This window comes from Octopus bimaculoides, chromosome 7 (assembly GCF_001194135.2).
Source record: "Octopus bimaculoides isolate UCB-OBI-ISO-001 chromosome 7, ASM119413v2, whole genome shotgun sequence".
Classification (NCBI taxonomy): domain Eukaryota; kingdom Metazoa; phylum Mollusca; class Cephalopoda; order Octopoda; family Octopodidae; genus Octopus; species Octopus bimaculoides.
The window spans coordinates 74,249,418-74,259,195 of record NC_068987.1 but is presented as its reverse complement, the minus strand read 5'-3'; positions in this window follow the sequence as shown (position 1 = coordinate 74,259,195).

Genomic DNA, 9,778 nt, shown 5'->3' with positions numbered 1-9,778 from the left:
ATACTAGCTGACATACCCAGTAATTCCCGGGAAAGTGGGGCTTATCCCTTGGTTCTGTTCTCATAATAGTTTCGCTAATCCAGTAACAACAATACAAAGTATGTGGCCCTTAAAACGGTTTTTGTGCATTTATTGAGAATACCGAACTGTCTTACACAGGATCTTGTTTTAGGAATTCCCAATAAGTTATGAATACCCAAATTGTGAAGTCAGTTATGTGATAACATGAAATTAATTACCTGATAGTAAGAATTCAAATAAAGAAGCCCTGAAAAGGTCTTTAATTTGTTCCCAGAGTATATAGAACTTAGGAGGAAATACTAATAAGGTATGTATACTAAAATCGTGAAGCATGTAACGTAATAACAGGCTAATCAGATATGAGATAATAACAATTAAAGGTAAATAACTCTGAAGAAAGCTCCTGTGTATTCGCAGAGAATATTACCCTCTGCAGCGCTAGTGTTGGTATATTTGTAAATAAGTCACTAACCGAAATAAGTGGATCTATTGTTTAGGAAAATACTATTTACTTGGATAAAATTTGAAAATAACTCAAATAATTCAAATACTAAGAAATAAGCATATTCAATTTGAATTGTACAAAATAATTTACAAATTTGAATGGGTTATATGTACTAGATATAAGAATTCCTTCCAGGGGGGCTGCATTATCGATCTTTTTCAACAATCTAAGTATGTCACTAGTTTTCCAGACATGAGTTCTACTCATGCATCAAGTTTTATCAAAATCGATAAAACGATGTAGGAGGAGTTGGATAACAATGCCACAAACTAACACACATCCAGATGTTCACATATGTAGTAGATATATGATGATGATCATCATCATATATCTATATATGTATATATATAAATACACATGTGTGTATATATATATATATATATATATATATATATATATATATATATATATATATATATATATATATGTATGTATGTATGTATGTATATATGTATATATACATATATCATCATCATCATCATCGTTTGATGTCTGTTTTCCATGCTGGCATGGATTGAGTATTTTGACTGAGGACTGGCAAGCCAGTAGACTGCACTAGGCTCCAAACTGATCTGGCAAGGTTTCTACAGCTGGACGCTCTTCCTAAACCTAAACACTAGTGTAGTGGGTGCTTTTTACATGCCACTGGCATGGGAGCCAGTCAGGTGGTACTGGCATCAACTACGTTCGGATGGTGCTTTTTATCTACCACCAGCACAAGAGCCAGTCAGTGGGCACTGGCATCAACTACATTCGGATGGTGCTTATTGCATGCCACCAGCACTGGCCATGGCTATGATTTCGACTTTACTTGACTCAGTAGGTCTTCTCAAGTACAGTATATTGCCCAACATTTCAAGGGTATTTTTAAATGGGCTGGTTATGTGACACTAGTATCGGCTGTGGCTGCAATTTCACTTTACTTGCCAGGCTTTTCCAATCACAGCATATCTCCAAAGGTCTTTGGTCTTTTGTCATTGCCTCTGTGAGGCCCAACATTCGAAGGTCATGCTTCACCACCTCATCCCATGTCTTCTTGGGTCTACCTCTTCCACAGGTTCTTTCCATTGTTAGGGTGTGACACTTCTTCACACAACTCTCCTCATCCATATGCAGCACATGACCATACCAGTGCAGTCATCTCTCTTGCCCACCACATCTGATGCTTCTTATGTCCAACTTTTCTCTCAGGGTGCTTACACTCTGTCGTGTATACACACTGACATTACACATCTAGTGGATCATACTAGCTTCATTTCTTTCAAGCTTACACATGTACTCAGCAGTCAATGCCCATGTTTCACTGCTATGTAGCATGACTGTTCGCACACATGCATCATACAGTCTATCTTTCACTTTGAGCAAGAGGCCCATTGTTACCTGCAGAGGTAGGAGCTTTCTGAACTTTACCCAGGCTATTCTTATTCTAGCCACTACACTCTCAGAGCAACCACCCCCACTACTGACTTGGTTGCCTAGGTAATGGAAGCTATCAACTACTTCTAGTTTCTCCTGGCATGTAATGGAATTTCTTTTCTGTGCATCTTTGGTGTTTATTGCCCCTGTGCATCTTCCACACACAAAAACAATCTTCCCATATGCACACACACACACACACACACACACACACACACACATTCACACATGCACATGATTGATTGGTCGGTCATTGAACATGGTAACCTTGTCATTTGGCTTATGGAACTTGTCAATTTTCAGGTGGACTGTTCAATTTTCTAGTGGACTAATTTATTGATTAGTTACTTGCTCAGTTGACTGGGTTTACTTGTGAGAATAAATAGAAAATGAAGGTGGTGGAGTTGTTAGTGGAAGGGTTGGGGATGGAGGTAAGCTTTTAAGGATTTTTTAAGGAGGGTAGGGATGTTACCATGCCTTGTCCATGTCTGTGGCATGTCACTTCACTGGTGAGGGTGTCTTTTGCTATATATCTGAATCTCCACAACCAGAAACATTACCACCACCATGTATCATCGTCCCCCCACCACTACCACCACCACCACCACCACTACTATTACTATGACTACTACTACAGCCTTTACCACATATACCGTCGCTGCCACCACCACCACCACCACCACCACTTCTACTATTATTACTATGACTACTACAACTACTACTGTCACATCTACCTCCCTTACCACTGCCACTACTGCCTCCCCCACCACTAACAGTGCTGCCATCGCCACCACCATAAATACTACTACTACTACTGTTGCTGCTGCTACAGCAATAATCGCTGCTTTACTATAGTGAATACTACAAATCTGTAGTGAACATCTTACAATCCACCAAAGCATTCCATCGCTACACTACCAATGCCACTACGATTACAGTGCTTCAGTTACAACCATTGCTACCTCCACCCCACCCCACCACTACCACCACTATGACAACAACGACTACACAGGGGCAACCTCTACAACTATACAACCATCACCAGAGAACCTTCTACCCATTTTACTACTATCCTACTACATATGTGGGGTGGCTTTAAGGGTATTGTGAAAGGCCCGGTTGGTGGCCTGACCTTCTGAGTTCTTTTACAGGGCTTAGAAAAACTGAAGGATCGCTGCAATAAATATGTTAACCTGAGAGGAGAATATATTGAATAAAACCATAATTAATTGGTCCTCCTGTATTTTCTTTTACCTAAAGCCATGAAACTTTTTAGCACTCCCTTGTAATGACCAAAACATCATTAGACTATTCCAGCCACCGCTGGTATCACTACATTACCATGACTACACATGTAGCCCTATCTGATCACCACACAACTATAGCCTCTGCATACATAAATGACAAAACAGTCACGAGTCAATGTGGGAGCATCTACTTAGTTGCTGAACTGCTAGAAATAACAACCAAATCTCTCTCTACTCACCCTGCTGTTGTGAAAACACGCTGCTGTTGTGAAAAAAACGCACACATTATTTATTAATCAAACCACCTGTCTATAATATGCTATTAATATTAATCTATCTTAAGGCTGTGAGCTGGCAGAAACGTTAGCACACTGGGCGAAATGCTTAGCAGTATTTTGTCTGGCTTTACGTTCTGAGTTCAAATTCTGCTGAGGTCGACTTTGCCTTTCATCCTCTTGGGGTTGATAAATTAAGTACCTGTTGTGTACTGGAGTCGATCTAATCAACTGGCCCCCCCCTCTCCTAAAATTTCAGGACTTGTGTCTAGAGCAGAAAAGAATGTTAATCTATCTTAAGATAGTGAGCTGGCAGAAACATTAGCATGCTGGGCAAAATGCTTAGCAGTATTTCATCTGTCTTTACGTTCTGAGTTCAAATTCTGCCGAGGTTGACTTTGCCTTTCATCCTTTTGGGGGTTGATAAATTAAGTACCAGTTGTGTACTGGGATCGATCTAATCGACTGGCTCCCTCCCCAAATATTTCGGGACTTGTGTCTTCAATGTTTTCTCGTTTATTTGTGTTGTGGTGAGAGTCATGAGACCCTCTGTGAGAATAGACTTGACCGAATGACTATAAATAATAGCAGTTTGAGTGAAAGACAGAGGGAGAGGGTAGGTGTTAATCGCAGGAAATCATAAGGTGTCATTTTGGTAGTTTGTTCGAATATTGTTTGTTGGTTCGTGTAAAGTTTGTGGAGAGTTTGTTGGAGTGTTTCCCAGCTTTGTTATGTATTTATTGTAACAACATAGGCGCAGGAGTGGCTGTGTAGTAAGTAGCTTGCTTACCAACCAAATAGCCTTGGGCTGACAAAAGCCTTGCAAGTAGACTTGGTAGACAGAAACTGAAAGAAGCCTGTCGTATATATATATGTATGTGTATGTATTTATGTGTGTGTATGTGTCTGTGTTTGTCCTCCCGCCATCACTTGACAACTGATATTGGTGTGTTTATGTCACCGTAATTTAGTGCTTTGAGAAAAGAGACTGATAAAATAAGTAGTAGACTAACAAAGAATGAGTCCTGGGGTCGATTTGTTTGACTAAAACCTTTCAGAGTGGTGCTCCAGTATGGCCACAGTCAAATTACTGAAACAGGTAAAAGAATAAAATAATTTTACACCTAACGCTTTTATGTTTTGAAACTCAAACTTAATGTCTAGCTCCCACTCAACAACAGCTAACACTCAGCAACAATGCCAACAACTATCACCGCTACCACAACTCAAGGATGATGTTTACATTGGTGGTCACAAAAACAACAAGTGAGATTCGATTGATCAATCAATAGTTCAGTCGAGCAATAAAAGATTGCTAATCTCTACTCAGTTTCCTGCCAATTTTAATGGCTTCTTCACAGTTTAAATAACCTAACTCGAATGTTTTATAGGAGATGATAAATAAGTAATATATTGATACGTAATGCTTGAAATTAGCCTCATTTTCTTCCACTTATTGATGATGGTTTCACTTTATTTTCTTGCATGCGTGGCTTCTGAAGCAGATAATACAAATACACAAGGGACTAAATATACATAGAGATGGGTAGAGTCATGTTCAGTAGATATTTGACAAAAGAACCATTCATAGATATGCATACACAAACCTACATGCACATATGTGTGCATATGTATTTGTTTGTAGAAACTGCGTAGTTATTAGTATCCTTCACTATTCAACTATGCGTGTGTGTATGTAAATATATATATATATATATATATATATATATATATATATATATGATACTTTTGCAAATATACATCTCTGACTGTCTGTCTGTATGTGTGTGTATATATATATATATATACATACTCAATCCAAACATGAACAAGTAAGAAAAAACACGAAAAACCAACAACGCAAGGACGTGGAATAAGTACAGTGTTATTGGATGTTCAGGAAAGGAAAGAAAAGGAGGAGGATTTCACGTTTTGGGCAGAGCTCTTCATCAGTTGAGTAAAGTGTCATCCAAGCTGATGTTTATTGGTAATTAAACTGAATTTGCAGCACCTGTGCATATTTATCAGCTTTGCTTTTGTTGAAAATTCTTATCCACAACTTTTCCTGTGATTGTATGCTAAAGATCAGACATAATCTCTTGTGAGCAAGAAATGTAAAATAAAGTTTATTATAAACAACACAGATGCTTTGTAATCTAATAGCTTTGAATGTGATACCTGTTAAACAGAAATTATTTTTATTTCATGAAAATTTGATAAAATTTAATCATAAGTAAGTGAAATTATGTTCAATACAACTAAATTGAAAATCTTCCCCTGGCCATATTGGCAATTCTGCAAACTTTTGAGTGCAAATTTTGCATAAGTAGAAGCTTTTTTTAACAATTTGATTCCTGAAAATCACCTGCGTAAATTACACTGGTGCACAAATTACTTGGGTTTTTATGGTAGCTCACATATATCTCTCACTGGACTAAGTACTATTTTGCTGATCCTACCAACAAGTAAACATATGATATATAGTTTCTGCCTACCAAATCCACTCACAAAGTTTTGATCAGCTCAGAGCTACAATAGAAGACATTTGCTCAATGTACCTCATAATGGAACTGAACCGGAAATCATGTAGTTTGAAAGAAAACTTCTTAACTACATAACCATGCCTGTGCCTATATCTTCTATATGATATATATTATATATACATACATACATTCATGCATATATGTATGTATTCTTAGGTGCCGGCATGGCTGTGTAGTAAGAAGTTTGCTTCCCAACCACATGGTTCCAGGTTTAGTACTACTGTGACACCTTGGGCAAATGTCTGCTACTATAGTCTTGGACCAATCAAAGCCTTGTGAGTGGATCTGGCAGATAGAAACTAAAAGAAGCTTGACATATATATATATATATATATATATATATATATATGTATGTATGTATATATGTATGTATATATATAGCTCTGGCTCTATCTATCTATCTATCTATCTATCTGTGTGTGTATGTCTTTGTGTGTGTGTGTGTGTGTGCTTGTGTGTGTGTGTATGCTTGTGTGTGTGTGCGTGTGTGTATATCTTAGACATGCACCAACACCCATACACCAGTAATATGTCAAACCTTCATTAGTTTCACATTAAACATTAAATCTAAAATAAATTAATTCCTTCTGATAGTTAAAGACACAAGTAAATAGAACAAAACAAAACTAAACAGCAAAAAGGAAAAGAGAATCACGGATATCAAATATTTGACAGGAAGCAACATAAAACACACACACATACACCGCACCTGCCATTTATAAAGAATTCTAAGTTATCTTGGGTGAAAATATGACCAGTGGTGAAAGCATTCCTGCTTTTCTGGAGAAATGAATTTATGAACCCCAACACTATCCTTCTACCTACCTAATACACCCACTCACCCACATTATACACACAAACACATGCCAATGCTACCACCACCACCACCACCGCTGCCGTCATCATTGTTATCACTGTAATCATCACCATCACCACCATTGTCATTATCACCATCACTATCAACCTCCTCCTCCTCTCCCCTCCTCCTTCTCTGAATGGTTTCTATGGTTGGGTACCTTTCCTAATTTCAACCAATTTACACTGTACTGGGTGCATTTTATATGGCGCTAGCACCAATGAGGTTACCAATTGCAAGACAACAACACCTCAGCTGAGCAGGGATAGTATTGAGGGAGGTGGCTTTGTGTCAGGTGGGAGAAGTTAGAGCATGAATAGAGGGACAAAAATAGGTTTCTAGCTGTAGAAGGGAGCCTTTAGCTATCCCCATTGGAGAGAGAGAGAGAGAGAGAGAGAGAGAGAGAGAGAGAGAGAAAGAGAGAGAGAGAGAGAGAGAGAGAGAGAGAGACTCCTATATTGGTTAGAGAATTTCTATATAGTTGTTGATTTGTGCAATGTATCATCTGCTGAATTTTCTAAAACAAAAACCCTATTGTCTTCGAAATAGAGACCAAATGAGGATGCAGAAGAACTTCTATGTAATTACTTGACCATTTCAATATAATTATTGTATGTCTCTCAATAATAGTCACATCTGGCCATTCCATTTAAATTCTGAACTATCTATGGATTGAACAGTCAATGGTTTATCTCTTGTCATGATGACCACACCACTTTACTTCTCAATGGCCAAGTCCACCTGGAGTCAATGCAGCTCACTAGTATAAAAGTCTCTGCACCTCTGAGATGGCAGTTCTCATGCTACCTTTACTCAGATACTTCTAACTCACTCATGAAGGGCGCTGAAAAGTTCCTAGCTTTTGATAAAAGAAAATACAGGAGGATCAGTTAATTATGATTTTATTCAACATATTCCCCTCTCAGATTCACACACTTATTGCAGCAATCCTTCAGTTTTTTTAAGCCCTGTAAAAGAACTAAGGAGGCTGAGCCTCCAACCAGGCCTTTTGCAATACCTTTAAAGCCAGAATCTTTTCAGTACCTCCTTGTATATAGTGTTCCCAGTGGTTGGTACTCCATCGGTTACAATGTTGAGGGTTCCAGTTGATCCGATCAACGGAACAGCCTGCTCGTGAAATTAACGTGTAAGTGGCTGAGCACTCCACAGACACGTGTACCCTTAACGTAGTCCTCAGGGGAGATTCAGCATGACACAGAGTGTGACAAGGCTGACCCTTTGAAATACAGGTACAACAGAAACTGGAAGAAAGAGTGAAAGAAAGTTGTGGTGAAAGAGTACAGCAGGGTTCGCCATCATCCCCTGCCGGAGCCTCATGGAGCTTTACGTGTTTTTGTTCAATAAACACTCACAACGCCTGGTCTGGGAATTGAAACCGTGATCCTACGACCACGAGTCTGCTGCCCTAACCACTGGGCCATTGCGCCTCTACAGTGTTCCCAGTAGTTATGCTAGAAAGGACAGAGAGTGTGGCAGAGTTGGAATGTGTTGGTGACTTCATAATAATCAATTGTGTCACCATTCTTTGGAAGCAGTCTAAGAACCACTCTCCTGGAGAGTGGTTCTTAGACTGACAAATACTAGGCCTTCTTCACTTTATTAATGAGAAAAGAAAATCCATATCATTCTTCTTTCTTTGCCATGGTGTTGGACATGTTTAAAATTGTAAAACATCTAATTTTTTTAAACACAACAATTTGCTCTGCTTTCAATACTCACAAACGCCTCCACCTAGGGGCCCTGTGAGCTTAATACCTTAGGCTTGTGTTTCTCATAGGAGTATCAGACCTCCCTTGCAACAGAAAGAGATAGATAGATAGTTCAATATTTTGTTGAGCAAATAGACACTAGCTCTATCATGCATCATATTTTTGTGAGTGCAGTAAATAAATGCTTTGTGGTTACACTAAAAAGAAAAAAACATATTATAGCAATTATGTTTATGTATATCCCAGAGTTTATTTCTACATTTTCTTCCTGTAGTGTATAGACCTCCCTGGTATAAGTGGTAGGATTATTATAGATAGTGTTATAGAACAGCAGTATATATGCATAAAAAAATGACACTTTCAAGTAGTGTATATAGACAAAAACTAAAAAACAGCAGTTCATTTGTTACATACAAAAATGTCACTATGGAATTAAGTTACATAAGTTTAACATTCATGAGAGTTAACTTCCATCATCATCGCCATTGTTATCATTTAAAATCCACTTTCCATGCTGGCATGTGTTGGATGGTTTGATAATAGCTGGCAAACCACAAGACTGCAACAAGCTCTACTGTTTTCTTTGGCCTGGTTTCTATGGTTGGATGTCCTTCCTAATGCCAACCATTTCACAGAGTGTACTGGGTACTTTTTACATTGTAGCATTACCAGCAAGGTGACTAAGTTACTTGCAAGACAAGTCCCATCAACTTAGTGGGGAGTAATTTTGTAGAAGGTGGCTGTGTTTCAGGTAATGAAAGGTTAGAGTATGATAGAACAACAGAAACAGTTATCTGGCAGTAAAGGTGATACATGGCTGCCCTAGTTGGAAAATTGAGAGAGAGAGAGAGAGAGAGAGAGAGAGTGTGTGTGTGTGTGTGTGTGTGTGTGTGTGAGAGAGAGAGAGAGAGAAAGATGTATTGGGGGTGTACTTCAAGTTTCGAGGAGTTGTGTTCAAATGAAGTGGTAGAGAGGATTGGATAGGGTGATTGGGCAGGTAAGTTTGCGAGAGTGTAAAAGTAAAAGTGGGAGACGGAGGGGAAAGGGAATGCAGTGAGTGAACATAGGTGGAAAGAGGTGAGGTTATGAAGGTGAGTTGTGGGGGGAAATGGGGAAGGCAAACTGCATAGGAGTGAGGGAGGGAGGGGGCTAAGAATTAGCTTTACATTTTGATATTAATATTAA